General features: G+C 45.2%; 1 long non-coding RNA gene across 1 annotated transcript; it reads right to left on the reverse strand.

Moving 5' to 3' along the window:
- Positions 1-1200: 1200 nt before the first annotated feature.
- On the reverse strand, positions 1201-18738 carry LOC125172579 (uncharacterized). Its single transcript, XR_007154757.1, has 4 exons — positions 18571-18738; positions 2764-2916; positions 1878-1914; positions 1201-1495 (listed from the first exon to the last, which is right to left on the reverse strand). It is a non-coding gene; the product is annotated as an uncharacterized LOC125172579 (long non-coding RNA).
- Positions 18739-18954: the final 216 nt, after the last annotated feature.

The raw sequence follows: 18954 nt of genomic DNA on the forward strand, positions 1-18954 counted from the left end.
AGTCCTGGCCATGTTTGCCCAACTGCTGGTGTGGTTATGTAGGTCTCGGGGCTGATGGCTAGAGATACCGGTCTGACCGCCTACAGGACTAACTTGTACCGCAGGCTGGCTTCTGGGCTGTATGTAAATCTCCTGAGATGCTTCTCCCTGCTGGTATGCTCTGCTTACGTGCCCAGTTCTAAAATAGCTTCTTCTTCCTTAATCAGTCTTTCTTCAGGCCTCATCTTCTCTTTCTAAAACTCCATCTCAGGGTGCCTGGGTGGCTTAGTCGTAACTATCTGACTTCTGCTCAGGTCATCACCTCACGGTGAGTTCAAGTCCCACATTGGGTGAGCTCGAGCCCTGCTTCCTCTCTCTCACTTGTGACCCCTTTCTCTCTCTCTCTCTCAAAAAAATAACAAAATAAATTGGTGTATATTACTAAAAAAAAAAAAATAAAAAATGAAACCCCATCTCAAAGTGTGAGGTCTTGGTGGACGTTTGCAAAAAGGGGACTGATTAAGGTGCGAATATGCCTGCAGCGCCTTCCCCGATGCCTCTGTATCTCTATAGAAGATGCTGGTTAAAGCTAAAGCAGCTCCAATTCGTGCAAGTTCTGGGGTGTGACTCAGGGAAAGGATCGCTGGCAATAAGGGAGGGGAGTATCCTGAAGCGGGTAATTATGTCCTGTGCAGTGGGAGGGCCTCTTTAATTGCCGAGGGCGAGGGTGAGAGAACAGCCACACCCCCGGGGCAAGCCACAAAACAAGGAATGAACAAGGGATGTGATGCCACCCTGGGGTGATGCAATTCAGAGGCCTATCACCACACTGGAATGTTCCCTGGCCTCTCAGGTTGGAGGCGGAAACGGTGAGTGTGGACCATCACCGGCCCTCTCAGGTCACTTATGACATTCTGTCCCCATAGCTTTGGGCTCAATATTCTGCTCATGGAGTGTGTTCCGTCCGCAGTTCAAAGCCCGCAAGGGGAAAATCAGTGGCTAGGAATCTGGCAGAGAAACTGCAGAGGGCTGGGCCTGGGCCACCTTTGTTGGGTCAATAGACAGGATTCCATGTCTCCCTACTTGTTGTGAAAACCATGTCCCTGGTGCTGGACAAAGTGCGGGGAATATAATTAGAAATGAAATCCACTCCTAACCCCCCAAACCCCCTCCACAAAAGTAGAAGAGAAAGAAAACAGGTTTATTACTGAACAGCGTTAAACCAGAATGTGTGAGCATCACAGGCAACCAGCTGGAGGGGCTACAAAGACAGAAAGCATCTCTCTTGGGCACCTAAGTGGATAACTCGTTTATGTCAGGCGGGTTCCAGGATGTGGAGTCAGGTGAAGTTAGGCGCATCTCCCCCAAAAGGGAAACTGGAAGCTGGGGCGTCACCTTCCTTGATGATCACACACAAAGAGATGCCCCCCGGGTCTTCGAGTTGTAAGACTGGCAAATGGCTTCTGTGGCCATTAAAAAGATTCCTGTGCATTTGGAAAGGATGGAGAAAGGAATTCTGAAAGAAAAATGAGGCAGGGGAGTGTTTTCCCCCCTTCCTTTCAACTGGGAGAATTAAGCCTTTAATTTTTAATTTATATTTGCCCTTACAAAAGTTACCCCTGTGTCAGGAGTCAGGATCAGGGTCTAGAGGGACTGGGCTGGAGCCCTGCAGCCAGCGAGCCTGGGGATGGCACCAGGCTCTGGGAGCAGCTCTCATTTCAGGTGAGTTTCTGTCTTCCCTGTGCTGTCTGCGGCCACAGTGAGGGAACCGGGCTCTCCTTTGATGGCTAGAGACACCCTCCCTGGCGAAGGGGGCATTTATAAGGGCTTCTGTCCCCCCTTCCTTCTCCCTCATACAGCCCAACCCCCTCCCTGCCCCCACCCTGTTAGATTCTCACATCTTTATCTCTGATCTTGACGCACAAGATAAGGTTTCTATAATGGAAAAAAAGAGCAAGAACGAGTCAGGTGGTGAGTCAGAGCCAATTGAGCCAGCAATTTAAGAAGCCTGCTCTAAAAGCTGACGCTGGGGCCGCAGCTTGTGAAGCAGAGCACAGCGACCCGCCAGCACATCACAGTCCTTGCGCGCACATTCCTTCCCCCTCCCTCCAAGGAGTGATCCTCGAAACTGGCCCTCTCTGGAAACGTTGCCCGCCCTGCTATTGCTTCCAGGGCTCTGGAGGAGTGGACATCCTGTGGTGTCTGAAACATTCCCTCGGAGGCCCAAGCACCTATGGTGGGTTTCTAGCAAAGCCATCCAAGGTTGAAAAAGGTCTCCAGGGACACCTGGGTGGTCAGTGAGTTAAGCATCTGATTCCATTTTGGCTCAGGTCATGATCTCAAGGTTGTGAGAGGAGATCTGCCATGAGATGAGCGCAGAGCCTGCTTAAGATTCTCCCCAGGGCACTTGGGTGGCTCAGTTAATTAAGACCTGACTCTGAGCCCTTGGTTCAGGTCATGATCTCACTGTTTGTGGGTTCGAGCCCCATGTTGGGCTCTTCACTGTGCTTGGGATTCTCTCCCTTTCTCTCTGCTCTTCCCCCACCTCTCTCAAAATAAATAAGTAAACTTAAAAAAAAAAAGTAAAACCCAATTAAAAAAAAAATCTCCCCTCTCTCTGTTCCTCCCCTCCTGAACTGGTGTGCACACTCTTTCAAAAAAAAAAAAAAGAAAAGAAAAAGAAAAGAAAAAGAAAAAGATCTTAATTATATCATAAGGTCAAAACGTCTGCCTCCAGAAAGGTCATGACCTGATGTCCTCGGGGCAAATAACTGCTGGTCTTACCTTGAATTAAATGCTGATGTTGCTACAGGTTCCTGCTCATTTGCTTGTTCACCTCATTCGCCTCTTCAACGAGAAAGGATTGATGGCCAGCTTTGTGTTGGGCATTGCTCCGACGGTGTGTGGACAAAGAACAGATTCTGCCTCTGCACATCCCTACAGAGAGGACAAATGCATCAAGATGTGGGGTCTGAGCCATCCATCCCCCCCAGAGAAGTGAGCTCTGGCAGTGTCACCTGACATGCGGTCTGAATCCTGTTGTACCTCACCTTGCCACCAAAAACCCAAGTTCGGCTGCCCATCCCTCGAAAGGCCAGTACTCAAGGGGCGCCCAGGTGGTTCAGTGAGTTAAGCATCTGCTTTTGATTTCAGCTCAGGTCATGATCTTATGGTTCCTGAGATAGAGCCTCTCCATGCTAGGTGTAGAGCCTGCTTAAGATTCTCTCTCTCCCTCTGCCCTTCTCCTGTTTGTGATCACACTCTCTAGAAAGAAAAAAGAAAAGAAAAGAAGAGAGGAGAAGAGAAGATAAAAGAAAAGAAGAGAAAAGTAGAGAAGAGAAAAGAATAGAAAAGAAAAGAAAAGGAAAGAAAAGAAAGGGAGAGAGGGAGAGGGAGAGGGAGAGGGAGAGGGAGAGGGAGGGAGGGAGGGAGGGAGGGAGGGAGGGAGAAAAGCCAATACTCAAGAGATGAGTTTTGATTGGAAAGGAATAGGAGCTTTGTTCAGGAGGCCGACTACCTGGGGAAGGCCAGCTCTTGTCCAAAAACCAACTCCTAGGTTTCTGTCTGGCCCAATAATTTTGTAAAGGAATTTTAGGGCAGTTAATCAGTAAAAGGGGAGCACAGTGGTCTGTCACACTTGATTGCCTGCAGACTCAATGGTGCCAGCTACAGACATTATCGTGGTGCTCTGAGGTTGTGTCCTGGTGCCCTTGGGGGGGAAGTTGGGTAAGACGGCTGGGTTCTGAGTCTTTCTAGGAAACAATTCATGATCTATACAAAGAAAGGTTTAGTTAAGCGATCACGTAGGCTACAGGTGCTTGCTAAAACTTAAAGACTACTGAGTTGGCAGAGGGCCAAGGCGGTGGCTTCAGCCTTCTGGAAAAATGTTCGGCAGGAAGACCAGGAAACCTTTCTTGAAAAATACCTGGTAGCAGATAAGGCTGCAAAGACGCTTAACTGTGGTCTCAGCTTTTGGCTAAAATCTGTGATTCAGCTGTGCAGCCAGGTGTGCCCGTGGAAGGTCCAGAAGCCAACTCCTTTGTCTTTTCGGGAACCCACACCTCGAGCACCTAGGTTGCCATGAACTCTGACCAGCATAGTGATGCCAGTAATATAAACCATGCCATTCACCTTTATTGTTATACCTGAATACTTACTTTCAACACGAGTAAACATCGATGTGTAATAAAAACTGTCAGAAACTGTGTGTCAAAGCATGGCACAAGTCTTAGTTTGCAGGATTACTTCAATGAACTTGCATTGCTACCACTGATCAATCTTTATTAAGTTTAGGAGTTAAAGAATAGATAAAGCTTAACCTTTGTCACTTGCCACTGGAGGGGATGGGAAGCTTCATAACCCGGTGACTGTAGAGGACCGTTTTAGGCAACCAACCTGAACAATGGAAACCTGAGTAAGGCAGAAGGGCCCACAGTGACCCTTACCCCCCGGCTAAATACAAACAGGTCCATTAGGCAACCCACCTCAAAATATCCATACGCCCTAGCTGACCAATGTGCTACTTACACCTAGACACAGGTACCAAAAAAGGAAAATTCTATACATTCCCATACCTGCTCACCTTCCCCCTTAACTATAGACCCCGACCACTGCCTCTTGGCATAGTCTCTCCCTTGCTACCATGCCCAACGCTCCCTTGCCGTGTATTCAATCAACTTCTATCTCCTTTGTTGTGCCTTGGGTGAATTCTTTCACCGCCGGCACCACCGGCCTCCACCTGATCAGGTCACAGCACAGAGCCTGATGTGGAGCTCAAATTCACAAACCCTGAGATCATGACCTGAGCCGAAGTCAGACGCTTGACCAACTGAGCCACCCAGGTGCCCCTGGATATCGATTTTAACAGTTGGTCATTTCCATTCACCCAAAAGAAACATTCAGTGCATCTGTAGTCACAGGGGACACCCTTCAGCTGAATCTACATGGTTCTAAATGAGTGATTTATAGGGAAGTCAGAGTGGGGGTGGGTGATGAGTGAAGGACAATGAAGGCAGAGATGAAAGGTAACCAAAAAGCTGAAGAAGTTGTGAGCTCAAGAGCTTGTGTGTGAGGAGTCTTGCAGGAGGGGGTCATTGACGCCCACTTCCTTCTCAAGGAAGGAACATCTGCATTTCTTTTTTGAGGCCAATACCCCATTTGGTACAAGCATTTTAGCACCTAGACCCCCATCTTGTCCCCACCCTTTGTCCAGAGGCCTTGGTTTCTCCAAAGCCCGCTCTTGAAAACCGGGGCTTGTAGCTCTGCCCCTGCTGACCATCACCAGATTCCATCTCTCAGAGCCTAACCTGTGACCCCACTGCCTGTCCCATCTGGCACTGACCGCTAACTGTCCAGCACAGGCTGCTTCTGCTCCTGACCTGGCATGAGCTGAAGCCCCACAACAATGGCACAGCTGCCATATTATTCAGTATAGAAATGTGCTTGATCAGAGCTTTAAGACATAATACACCAGAATTTAAGAAATCTTTAGAATAAATAGGTAAAGGAAGAAAAACATACCATAGGTACCAGCATTTTAAAAACTAGGTCCTGTACCAAGCCACATAATAGGTGGCCTTGAAATAATACTGATTATACAATAGGGAGTGAGGACCCCAGGAGGACTCACACCAGGAAAATTGGGGGGGGGGGTGCAAATGGACTGCTTACTGCTACAATATCTTAGTTCATCATGATTATATGTGTGGGGAGTAGAGGTAAAAAAAAATGTACCATATAATTAAATGAATTGGAAACTCTTCCATGTCTGTCTTTCCATAGCATGCTTAATATTTGATTCAAATATTTCCTTTTTTTTTTTTTAAGTTTTATTTGTTTATTTTGAGAGAAAGAGATCATGAGCAGGGGAGGGGCAGAGAGAGGGAGAGAGAGAATCCCAAGCAGGCTCTCAGCCCAGAGCCTGACATGGAGCTCAAACTCACGAACCATGAGATCATGACCTGAGCCGAAATCAAGAGTTGGTCACTTAACCGACTGTGCCACCCAGATGCCTCTGATTTAAACATTTCTAATGTTTATATTTTCTTTTTTTAATTTAAACTTTTTATTCTGAAGAAAAAAAAGCCCTTGGATGTCAGAAAAGTTGTAAGAGGGGCGCCTGGGTGGCGCAGTCAGTTAAGCATCCGACTTCAGCCAGGTCACGATCTCGCGGTCCGTGAGTTCGAGCCCCGCGTCGGGCTCTGGGCTGATGGCTCAGAGCCTGTAGCCTGTTTCTGATTCTGTGTCTCCCTCTCTCTCTGCCTCTCCCCCGTTCATGCTCTGTCTCTCTCTGTCCCAAAAATAAATAAACGTTGAAAAAAAAATTAAAAAAAAAAAAAGAAAAGTTGTAAGATTACAATAGAATATGATAAACTCCATATAACCTTCACCTGAGTTCACGGATCTTAGCCATTTTTACGCACTGCTTTCTTGCTCTCATTCTCTGCTCTCCCCAGCCCCTCCTTCTCTCTCACTCACAGTATCTCATAAGAGCAAAGACATTCTCTTACCTAATTATAGTACAATTAGTCCAAGTCAGGGGATACCATAATAATGCTATTCTATTAGCTAACCACTTGTCCAGTAATGTATTTTATAGGCAATTTTTTTCTAAGCCTCTACTCCAGGATTGTGCTTTGTACCTTGTATTTAGTTGTTTTGTCCTTCTTTCCTTTAATCAAGACCAGTTCCTCAGGCTTCTTCTTCCTCTTCTTCTTCTTCTTTTTTTCCCTCTTCAATGACATTGACATTTTGTATTAAAGAGTAGAGGCCATTTGCTTTGTACTATGTTCCAGGGAACAATCAAATCAAGCTTTCCTCTTGATTAGAATCAGTTGGCTCATTTTTGGAAGGGCTCCTACATCAGTGATATTGGATCTTTCTCAGTGCATTGCATTAGGGGGCACATGATGATGTTCGTTCATCCCGTTACTGGGATCACTCAGTTAAGGTAATCCCCTTCAGATGTCTCCACAGCAAAGTTCCCTTTTTTCACTTTGCAATTAATAAGTTAACTGCAGGATATACTTTGAGACATGTGAATAGCCTGTAATCCATTGTATTTGTCAGGGTTTTCTGGGGAAACAAAACCAATGATGTGCATGTATATGTATGGAGAGAGAAAGAGGGAGGAAAGATTGATTTTAAGAAGTTGGCTCACACAGTCATGGTAGTTGTTGAGTCCAAAATCTGCAGAATAGGCTGGCAGGCTGGAGACAGAATTCCCACTTCTTTGGGAGACTTCAGTCTTTTTCTTTTATGGCCTTCAAAGGGTTGGATGAGGCCCACCCATATCATGGAGGACAATCTGCTTTACTCAGTCTAGTGATTTCAATGTCAATCTCATCTAAAAAATACCTTTACAGTGACATTCAGACTGGCCTAGCCAAGTTGACATACAATTAACTATCACACTCCTCAAACTTCTATCCAATGGTTTGACCATACATTGATAATTTTAGCTTTAATTGATCATGACCATGATGATTCAAGACGGCAGTGTTCTATCATTCCTTCTACATTTGTCAGCTGTTAAAAAAAAAACAACCAGGAAAATGCAGATAAAGCTAAATTCTTCCACTGTTTCCCAGAAGTATGATATATAATTATTATTTTGGTGTAATATCTCATCAATTCCACATAGTTTCATTTTGTAAGTAAGTCTTTGCTTCATTTGGAACTTATACCAAGTACATTGTGACATATGGAGCCAACCTGATTTTTTCCCAGATGACTTTATTTTCTTATCACCATTTGTCAAAAGTCCATGTTTTCTCCCAATGATTTGATATGATACCTTTGTCAAATTCTAAATTCCCATATAATATGGCTCCACTTTGATTTTTGTATTCTATTCCGTTTATTTGTCTTTTCATGGCCCATAGTCCCTGTTTAATTATAGGGCTTCCATAATATCTTGTGCTATCCTCCTGGAGACAATTGTCTGTGTGTTTCTTGCATTTTTGCACATTTTTTGAGGGGTGCCTGGGAGGCTCAGTTGGTTGAGCATCTGACTTTGGCTCAGGTCATGATCTCATAGCTCATGGGTTCAAGCCCCACATCAGGCTCTGTGCTGGCAGCTCAGAGCCTGGAGCCTGGTTTGGATTCTGTGTCCCTCCCTTTCTCTCTGCCCCTTCCCAGCTTGTGCTCTCTCCCTGAAAAATAAAGAAACTTAGGGGGTGGGGGGGCCTGGGCGGCTCAGTCGGTTGGGCGTCTGATTTCTACTCAAGTCACGATCTCACGGCTTATGAGTTTGAGCCCCATGTCTGGCTCTGTGCTGACAGTTCAGAGCCGGGAGCCTGCTTTGGATTCTGTGTCTCCCTCTCCCTCTGCCCCTCCCTCACTTGTGGTCTGTCTGTCTCTCTCTCAAGAATAAACAAACATTAAAAAAATTTAAAAAAAAAACCTTTAAATTTGCACATCCTTTGAGCTGATGATGCCTTTGTTCTGGGCTTCCTTTAAAGGATATGTGTATAACAAACAGTGTTGGAAGACAGAGATCATGTCTCCCAGAAGCAAAGGGCAGGCATGCTCCCGTCTGTTATAAAAGATTTGGGCTCCCTAAGTTCAGAGTTTCTCCCCTGTCAGGCAACCTACATGGCTGTATTCATGTCACTTGTGGAAACTAGGGTTCAGGGAACACATCCAGGAAAATGTTGATAATGCTGACACTTTGCTTTAGCCAGGAATCTTGTATCTTCTATCATATCATGAACCTGTAGGGGGCTAACTTGTTAGCTTGCAGGAAGGTTAAAATCTCTGACCCTTCCTGGTTGTTGACATCACTTCATAGGGGAGTCCTTCCTCAGTGCCCCCCTTGATTAGACTTTTCCTGGTGTTCTTACATGCTTATTTGTCCATGTAACCTTTAGAATTAATCTAGTTCTCAAAGTCAATCAATCAGACAAAACCTTGTATTTTATATGGAACATGCTAATTTCACAAATCAATTTCAAGAGAATCTATAACTTCATTGGTGAATATTCCCTTTTTCTAGGTTCTCATGGCCAAACTTGTAATCCAGGTCTTTAGTAATTTACAGCTGAACTACATGTCTTCTTAAAACCAATTTTGGATTTTGTTTAAATAAATGAAAAGAAAACCCTATTAAACCTTGGGATGAAAAGCACAGTGGCCAAAACATGGCCTGTCATTAAAATAGAACACACCCCAGGGCTCCTGGGTGGCTCAGTTGGTTGAGTGGCCGACTTTGACTCAGGTCATGATCTCGAGGTTCGTGGTTTGAGCCCCGCATTGGGCTCTGTGCTGACAGCTCGAAGCCTGGACCCTGCTTTAGATTCTGTGTCTCCCTCTCTCTCTGCCCCTCCCCCACTCCCGCTTGCTCTATCTCTCTCAAAAATAAATAAACATTAAAAAAAAAAAAAAAAAAGAACACACCCCAGAGGGCTGCCCTGAAGATTGAATGAAGTCATACACGTGGGTCAAGCACGATAAGAAGTCATTAAATGTTAGTGATTGTTATAATTATTTCTTTTGGTAGCAGTGATCTTTCATCTCACATGAACAAAAAAATCCCAGTTCTGACCATTTTCATATGTGTGAATCTGTGTGGTGAGGAAGCTCAAGATCATTTATTTTTTAAGATTTTTATTTTATGTATTCTTTTTTGAGAGAGAGTGAGCGTGCGCGCAAGCGGGGAAGAAGGGCAGAGGGAGAGAGAGAGAACCTGAAGCAGGCTCCGCGTTCAGAGTGGATTCTGACTTGGGGCTCGATCCCATGACCCTGGGATCATGACTTGAGCCCAAATCAAGAGTCAGACGCTCAACCAATAGGTCCACCCAGGTGCCCTGAAAGAATTCTTATAATATGGAATTATGATTTATTGGGTGCCGGACATGGATACGTGAATTTGACTAACATGGTAATGATCATCTATAAATAAAATCCTCTCCCTCAAGTGTATCTTTTAATTGAAAACATTTTACATTTCTCATGGAGGCCACTACTTCATCATTTTTACAATTTAATGAGGATGAAAGCCCAGCTTATGCAGGAAGAGATAGTAATGGATGGTTTTGTTCTGTATCAGAGCCATTATGATAATTCTGAGTCCTCTGTCCTTGGAAATGTTGGGTTCATAAATTTAAACTGATAGAAGGCACAGCAATCCAGTTTTTACTGGAATTTGGTTATTTGCTTTATTTTAATGTATAGTTTTTCAGTTCTCATTATTTCATTTAGATATTAAAAGTCCTGCCTTCTATGCTATAATAAAGTACCTGAATGATTTCCATGATAACATGCTAGCCTAAGTCTGAGATGTGAACGAGTCCTGAGTTGTTAAGAACAAGCTACTGGCGGCTGTAGTGACCATTTCCAGGGGTAGGACCAAAACCCAGGCAAGGCCGGGTGGGTCGCTTGGAGCAGCCAGCTGGGGTCTGAAGGAAGCACCAGCTCCCAGCTCCTAAACCACCCCCACCCCATTCTTATGGCTGCTTAAGGCCCATTCCAGCTGGGGAAACCAAGAAGCTAATTACCATCAGCTGGTTGGCAGGGATGAGAAAACCTGATGAACACATTTCTCCAGAAGACACATGGCTTATGAGCAGTTATGGAGACAAACAGGAGAAAGGAGCTAACATCAAAGCCAGCCCTGATGAAAGCTCTGGTTTGAATCCTGTCTATCCCCTCCGTATCCCTCTCCCCCTGCCTTTTGATAGTTTAGAGAACCAGAAACTGTGGTAATCTGAAGTCTGCATATAGAGACACATGGAAATGTGGCTAACATCCCTTATTGTCATATTCATTGGCTCTCTTTCTTGGACACCTTACTTTTGGGAACAGCTTCAAATGTATGGACTGGTTCTCTAAGAACATTCTAGCTGAAACCACATTTCTTGTTCTTTCTTCTTTTTTCCCCAGGGGTATTTTCCACAGGTCCTTCTGGGTCCAGTCCCCACCCCTCTCCATTCTGTTCTCTGACTCAGGAAGCTGGTCTATCGGAACAGCATCAGTGTCTTCCTTGCTCTGGCTTCTGGTGGATTCAGCCAAGGACAGAGAGGCGGCGAAGGAAGTCCAGAAGTCCCCTTTCCAGACTGCCTTGGTTGGCTGCATCTCCTACAGCTGAGTGCTCCTTCTGGCTGTCAGTGACAGCTCCCACCTTGCCCCTGAATTCCGGCACTGGTGAGGTCTTTCCTAGGCCCAGTGCTTAATTGTGTCATGTTGGTCCCACCAACTTTACCCACACTGTAGAGACACTTCTCATTTCCCGTTTGAGCATGCCATCTGTTTTCTGCTGGGGGCCTGTGCTCATTTCCTAGGACTGCTGTGACAAATATCCACGGCAGAGTGACTTTACACAGCAGAGATTTGTTCCCTTACAATCTGGAGTCTTGGACTCTAAAATCGAGGTGTCGGCTGCCGACAGGGCTGTGCTCTCTTGTGCTCTCTTGGGAGGCCCTGGGGAGACTCCTCTGGGCACTTCTCTCAGCTTCTGGTGCGGCCAGAAGCCCTTGGCCTGCAGCTGTGTGACTCCAATCTCTGCTCCCTCTTCACAGGGCAGGCTCCTCTCTGTGGGGAAGGGTCAGAGCGAGAGGGAGAGAGAATCCCAGGCAGGCTCCGCACCATCAGCATGGAGCACAACTCGGGGCTTGAACTCACAAATTGTAGATCACTACCTGAGCCAAAATCAAGAGTCAGACGCTTCACTGACTGAGCCACTCAGGTTCCCCAGTGTGACTTCATCTTAATTTGAGGACATCTGCAAAGACCCTATTTCCAAATAAGGTCACATTCATAGGCACAAGGGGTTAGGATGTCAATATATCTTTTTGGAGGGTACAGCTCAACCCACAACAGGGGCCAATGGATATGGTGTCCCAAGTGGGCTCTTCTCTCCCTCCAGGTTCTCAGGCCCCCCTGGTCTCCTCCATTAGTCCTCCTGCTTGCTTCACTTTCTTCACGTTGTTCTCCTACTTGATTTCCCAATGACCTCAAACACTATCCCCCAGAAACTCTTCTTTCTGTCTTGGTAACATTGCCACCGCTACAGTTCCGTGTTGTTGTTTTCTTTTTCAAGATTTTATATATATTTGTAAGTAATCTCAATACCCAATGTGGGACTCGAACCCACAGTTCTGAGATCAGCCTACTAACTGAGCCAGCCAGGCGCCCCAGTCACCACTCCAGTTTTAAGGTATTCATTTTCTTTGCCCTGTTCTGCTCTGGTCTCCTGGTAGACTCTCCCCACCTCCTAGAACAGAGCCAACTATGCATGGCATTCCCTGTTAACACAGATGGCATGTGACATATGTCCACCCAACCATGAAGCGGTGGAATTTGGGGAAAAGTCTCCTCCTTTGTGCCCCTCTCCCTCTCCCTCCGTTCCTTTCCTTCTCCCCTCATTCCACCCCCATGCATGCACGCTCACATTGACCATGACAAAGGAAGGTCTACTACTGGCATAGCCTTCCTATAACCATGACAGGAGCTGGTTTCCAAATGAGACAAGAATAATGTGGATAGGGGCGCGTGGGTGACTCAGTAGGTTGAGTGTCTGATTCTTGATTTCTGTTCAGGTCCTGATCCCAGGGTCATGGAATCGAGCCCCACATTGGGCTCTGTGCTGAGCATGGAGACTGCTTAAGATTCTCTGTCTGTCTCCCTCTCAAAAAGAGAAAGAGAGAAAGAGAGAGAGAGAGAATAATGTGGACAGGAAACTGAAATAAAATGAAAAGACTTGGCCACTGATGACATCATAGAACAACTGGGTCAATGAGCCCTGAAGGCTGGCCCACCTCAGACTTTGAATCATGTAAGCCTAACCATGCTTATGCGACCTAAGTTGGTTTGGGTTTGGGGGTTTCTGTTACTTGCAGCTGGGTTGTGTTTTTTTTTTTTCCTTTCTCTTGTTTCTAAATGGCTAAGAAGACAGAACAAAAAAAAAAACCCAAAACAAAATCAGAAAGCAGTTCTCTTGGATACAAGATGGCCAGGTGAGAATTGGAGGCCGTCTGGTTCTCAGTGTCAGGATGTCGATGGGGAATACTTCTTCTCTTCCTAGATCCCTGGGTTTTCAGCCCCATCAGGTCTGTCCCGAGTAGATGCCACAAGCTGGTGTGTGCCTAGAAGTCCCACGGAAGGAGAGCGTGTGGCAAGCTAACCTGTGAGGGTCTGGAAGATGGCTTTGGGGAAAACAGGTCAGGGAACCACACCGGGGGGACAAGGCAGCTTTTCCAAGCGTTGTGAACAGACTGTTGGAAAGAGTAGAGACAGAAAGCATATTCAATAAAAAGAAGGCTGCAATTAGGACTTCTGGATAGAGACAGGGACTGAATACAAATATTTATATCTACTCCCTCCTTAAACTCACTAAATGACAGTAAAGATGGTAAAATATATATTTTTAAATGTATAAACTCACAAGAATTGGAGAGAAGACAATATTGACAATTTTGGAAGCCGAACAGCAGATAGACGAATGGTAACTTAGCCGACTTCAGAAAGCAAGATCCAAAGCCAGTAGTAGGGAAGCTACAGAACAACTCAAATTGCATGTGTACACACACACACACGTTTACACATGCACACACAGGCACATGCATCTGAGGAATCAGCAGCACCAGCACCTTAGGAAGTTGAGGTGATGATAGGGCAACAGGTAGGAATTTGATCCTTAAGTCCTCCTCCCACTACACAGCTGGATGCTTCTGTGTGGTGGCTTAGTCTCTGGAGGGGGTAAAACCAAGGGTCACAGGCTCAGGGGACACATGGACCACTGGGTAGAGTACTGGATAACAAACAATGGGGCGGCGTAAATGAAGGTTTCCATACTGAATGTAGGCACGTCCTCCTCCTCCCTCCTTCCTGTCGTGCTTCCACCCCCTGGTTTGGATCAGCTTAAGGGAAAAAAAAAATCTAAAAATGCCACCTTCTGGGTTTCTGCAATAAAATGGCTCATCCAGATTTCCCTATGTGGAGATTACAGTCACGTGCATGGAGCTTCCAATCAGTGCTTTAGGGCTCTTCTCTTAAATCCGAGCAGACAGCCAAGAATCAGAAGGTATATGAGGAAATGTGCCATTTGAGAAACAGGCTAAGAAACAAGCAACTCAGAAAAAACCAACTTGGAGGGAAGGAAGAGACACAATACAGGGGAAGAAGACTTCAAGATACCCAGAGTGGTAATCTAGAAGTTGGGAGAAGAGCAGCCATCGTGAAATAGAAGCTGGATCTGATCGTGACAAGTCTGCTCATTGGAAAGACTCTGGGTTAAAGACATGATGGCAGAAATTGAGGAAAAAATGCATGAGAGAGTTTGGAACATAAACTGAGGATTTCTCAAAGGTAAAACAAAACAAAAAAGTAGGAGAGAAAGGATAAAAAAAAAACCCTAGAGTCTGGTCAAAGAGGAGGAAAATCTAAATAACAGGAGTTCTAGAGAGAGCAGAGGAAATGGAGAGGAGAGGATTTGAAACAATTTATGAAAATGACCCAGAATCAAAGGACAGGAGTTTCCAGATCAAAAGGGCCCACAGAGCATCCAGCACAACAGATAAAAATAGACCCACACGTGGGAGGGATGGGTTAATTAGGTGATGGGGACTTAGGGGTGCACCTGTCGTGCTGAATCACTATATTGTACACCTGAAAGTAATATAACACTGTGTTAACTGGAATTAAAATTTAAAAGACGGACTCGCAATCCCTATCAACATAACACCAGTGTTCTCCACAGAGCTAGAACAAACAATCCCAAAATTTGTATGGAACCAGAAAAGATCCTGAATAGCCAAAGCAAACCTGAACAAGGAAACCAAAGCTGGATGCATCGCAATCCCAGACTTCAAGCCATACTACAAAGCTGTAATCGTAAAGACAGTATGGTACTGGCACAAAAACAGACACTCAGATCAATGGAACAGAGAACCCAGAAATGGACCCACAAACATATGGTCAACTAATCTTTGACAAAGCAGGAAAGAATATCCAATGGAATAAAGACAGTTTCTTCAGCAAGTGGAGCTGGGAAAACTGGACAGCGGCTTTCAGAAGAATGAGCCTGGACCACTTTCTTACACCATACACAAAAATAAACTCAAAATGGACGTAAGATGGGAAGCCATCAAAATCCTAGAGGAGAAAGCAGGCAAATACCTCTTTGACCTCGGCCGCAGCAACTTCCTACTCAACATATCTCTGGAGGCCAGGGAAACCACAGCAAAAATGAACTATTGGGACCTCATCAAAATAAAAAGCTTCTCACAGCAAAGGAAACAATCAGCAAAACTAAAAGGCAGCTGACGGAATGGGAGAAGATATTCGCAAACGACATATCAGATAAAGGATTCGTATCCAAAATCTATAAAGAATTTATCAAACTCAACACCCAAAAAACAAATCGTCCAGCGAAGAAATGGGAAAAAAGACAAGAATAGACACTTCTCCAAAGATGACATCCAGATGGCTAATAGACACGTGAAAAAATGCTCAACACACTCATTATCAGGGAAATACAAATCAGAACCACAATGAGATACCACCTCACACCGGTCAGAATGACTAACATTAACAACTCAGGTAACAACAGATGTTGGTGAGGATGTGGAGGAAAGAGGATCTCTTTTGCACTGCTGGTGGGAAGGCAAACTGGTGCAGCCACTCTGGAAAACAGTATGGAGGTTCCTCAAAAAATTAAAAATAGAGCTACCCTATGACCCAGCAATCGCACTACTAGGTATTTATCTCAGGGATACAGGTGTGCTGTTTCGAAGGGGCACATGCACCCCCATGTTTATAGCAGCACTATCAGCAATAGCCAAAGTATGGAAAGAGCCCAAATGTCCATCGATGGATGAATGGATAAAGAAGATGTGGCATATATATATATATATATATATATATATATATATATATACAATGGAGTATTACTCGGCAATCAAAGAGAATGAAATCTTGCCATTTGCAACTATGTAGATGGAACTAGAGGGTATTATGCTAAGCAAAATTAGTCAGAGAAAAATAAATATCATATGACTTCACTCATACGAGGAATTTAAAATACAAAACAGGTGAATATAAGGGAAGGGAAGCAAAAATAATATAAAAAAAGGGAGGGGGACAAAACATAAGAGACTTTTAAATATAGAGAACAAACAGAGGGTTGCTGGTGGGGTTGTGGAAGGGGGGATGGGCTAAACGGGTAAGGGACATTAAGGAATCTACTCCTGAAATCATTGTTGCACCATATGCTAACTAACTTAGATGTAAATAAATAAATAAATACCTAAATAGACTCATACAGCACCATGAAATTTCAAATTCCTAGAAGCCAAGAGACAATGCTACAAGCTTCTAGAGAAAATAGTTTTCATAGGAAAGGTCAATAATCAGAATAGCTTGGGCTTTTCTTTTTTTTTTTTATTTTTGAGACAGAGAGAGACAGAGCATGAACGGGGGAGGGTCAGAGAGAGGGAGACACAGAATCTGAAACAGGCTCCAGGCTCTGAGCTGTCAGCACAGAACCCGACGCGGGGCTTGAACTCATGGACCGCGAGATCATGACCTGAGCCGAAGTCGGATGCTTAACCGACTGAGCCACCCAGGCGCCCCTAGCTTGAGCTTTTCAATAGTGACAATGAAAAGCTCAGAGACATGGAGATGGTCCCAGAATTCCCATTACCAGGGAAAATGGCTCCCAATTGGAACTCCACACCCAGCCAAATGTGAAGCAAACAGCAGAGTAGAATAAAAAGCTTTCAGACATGTGGGGTGCCCCTGAGTGGTTCAGTTGGTTAAGCATCCAGGTTTTGGTTTCAGCTCAGGTCATAATTTCATGGACATGATATTGACCCCCTCATCAGGCTCCTTTCTGACAGTGGGGAGCCTGCTTGGGATTCTCCCTCTCTCTCTCTGTGCCCCTCCCTGATGCACATGCACACACACACACATACACACACACTCTCTCACTTTCTCTCTCTCTCTCTCAAAATAAATAGCTTAAAATAGGCTTTCAGACAGACATGCAAAACCCTAGAAAAAATTTACCTCACATGGCCACTTCTTAGGAATCAACCATAGAAAAGTCACCAACCAAAAAAAAGGAATAAGAGAGAAGAGGCTATGAAATACATGACATGGGAGGTAACAAAGAGGTGACGGCAATTTTAAGACCCTCTAACAAGGATCTTTTTGGCCTACAGATTGGCATCTGTTAAAAAACAAAATTCAACCAAGTGAATTTGAAAATCTAATTGGCTTTATTAAGAGATTCAGAACCAGGCAGCATCCATCCAGCAAGGAGGGGAGGGGCTCCCCAAGGCGGTGTACAGAATGGAAGCGAAGGCAGGCAAAAAGTTATTAGCTCAAGAAATGAAAGAATTGTTTTTGGCAAAGTCAACTTCCTTGAGGGGGTCTTATGTGCAGATGACCTCATCTTCCTTCAGGGGATGGAGAGGGCCCAGGCACAGATTACCTCACAGGTGCTGACCAGAAAATTCCAGATTAATTGGCTTAAAATTCCACTGCAGAGGTTGAAATTGCAATTAAGTCTTGGTTTGCTGTCCTGAGCGCAAGTGGCTCCATCTTGGGCCTGTGTTTCTCTGGTAACAAATCCTTCAGGAGGTTCCAGAAAAAAACCTTTTTAATGTTTATTTATTTATTTTTGAGAGAGAGAGAGAGAGAGAGAGAGAGAGAGAGAGCGAGCACAAGTGAGAGTGCACGCAGGCGCTCAAGAGCACAGGGCTCGATCCCATGGACCATGAGATCATGACCTAAGCTGAAATCAAGAGTCAGACGCTCAACCAACTGAGCCACCCAGGTGTCCCTAGAAGAAACCTCTTTAAGATGATGAAATTGATAGAACATTTAGTGTATTTGGTCACATTGTGAAGAGATTTACTAAACTGAGGGAGTTTTGGAGGTTGAATTTGTATTTTTCTTTAAGTTTTTATTTTTGAGAGAGCACATGCGGGCACACACGTGCGCAAGTGGCGAGGGGGGGCGCTGAGAGAGAAGAGAGGAGATCTGCACTGCCCATGCAGAGCCCCACGTGGGGCTTGAACTCACGGACCTGAGGTCATGACCTGAGCCAAAATCAAGAGTCAGTCAACTGCTGAACAGCCTCAGCCACCCAGGGGGCCCCTGGAGGTTTAATTTGTAAAAATATGTGGAAAAATAAACAAATTTGAAAAGGAATGATTAACGCCAGAGCAAACAAACTGCGATATCATGCCTGGAAGGGACAACGAATCACGGCGTACCGTGTGGCTTCTGCGGAACCACACTGACATGAGCAGTAATAGAACAGTGCCTATTAGTCTAACTGAAATCACCACACGGCTCACGCAGCGTGCGTTTGTAGCTGCCACCAACGGCAGGGTGTTCGTGAGGAAGAGCTAAATTCTCATTCTCTGCTGTAGGGAGTGAACGCAGCTTAAAACCCAGAAACCCACCAGGAGCTGGCGAAGCCTGCCGTTTGGAGGTAAGCAGCGAGGCGGAAGGGTTCAAGGCGGTTGCCCCTAAGGAGCGTGAAGCGGCCCCGGGCAGGAAAACCAGAGGACTGCGATTTTTCCAAACGAATCTTTGCCTTTTTAGACTTTGCAGGTACTGGCTCGATAAAAGGTAAAAACTTACTTTTAAAAATACACTGTATTCGTACAGAGTATTTGGGATGGCGGAGCGGGTTTGGACATTTTCGTCGAGGTGGGAGTAGATGAATTTCACGCACGCAGTCCTCTAGAAGCCGACTGGGGACCCCGGCGGCATTTATCTGTTTCGTAAAAGTCAAGCTGAGGTAGGAGGAGCCCCGCCCTTCTGCATCCAGTCTTGGCAGACTAGCGATCAAGGGAACAGTGATGTGAGAGCCGGACTCTGCTTCTCCCACCTCCCTGGGTGCGGTTTTCTATTTCTGCTGCCCAAACCCCCTTGCTTTAGGGCCCACCATTCTTTGGGGTTTGTTTGTTAAGTTTTTGTCATTGCAAGGAGACAGAAATTTCAGAGACCAGTCAGAAGGCTGTA

The sequence above is a fragment of the Prionailurus viverrinus genome, chromosome A1 (assembly GCF_022837055.1).
Source record: "Prionailurus viverrinus isolate Anna chromosome A1, UM_Priviv_1.0, whole genome shotgun sequence".
Lineage (NCBI taxonomy): Eukaryota > Metazoa > Chordata > Mammalia > Carnivora > Felidae > Prionailurus > Prionailurus viverrinus.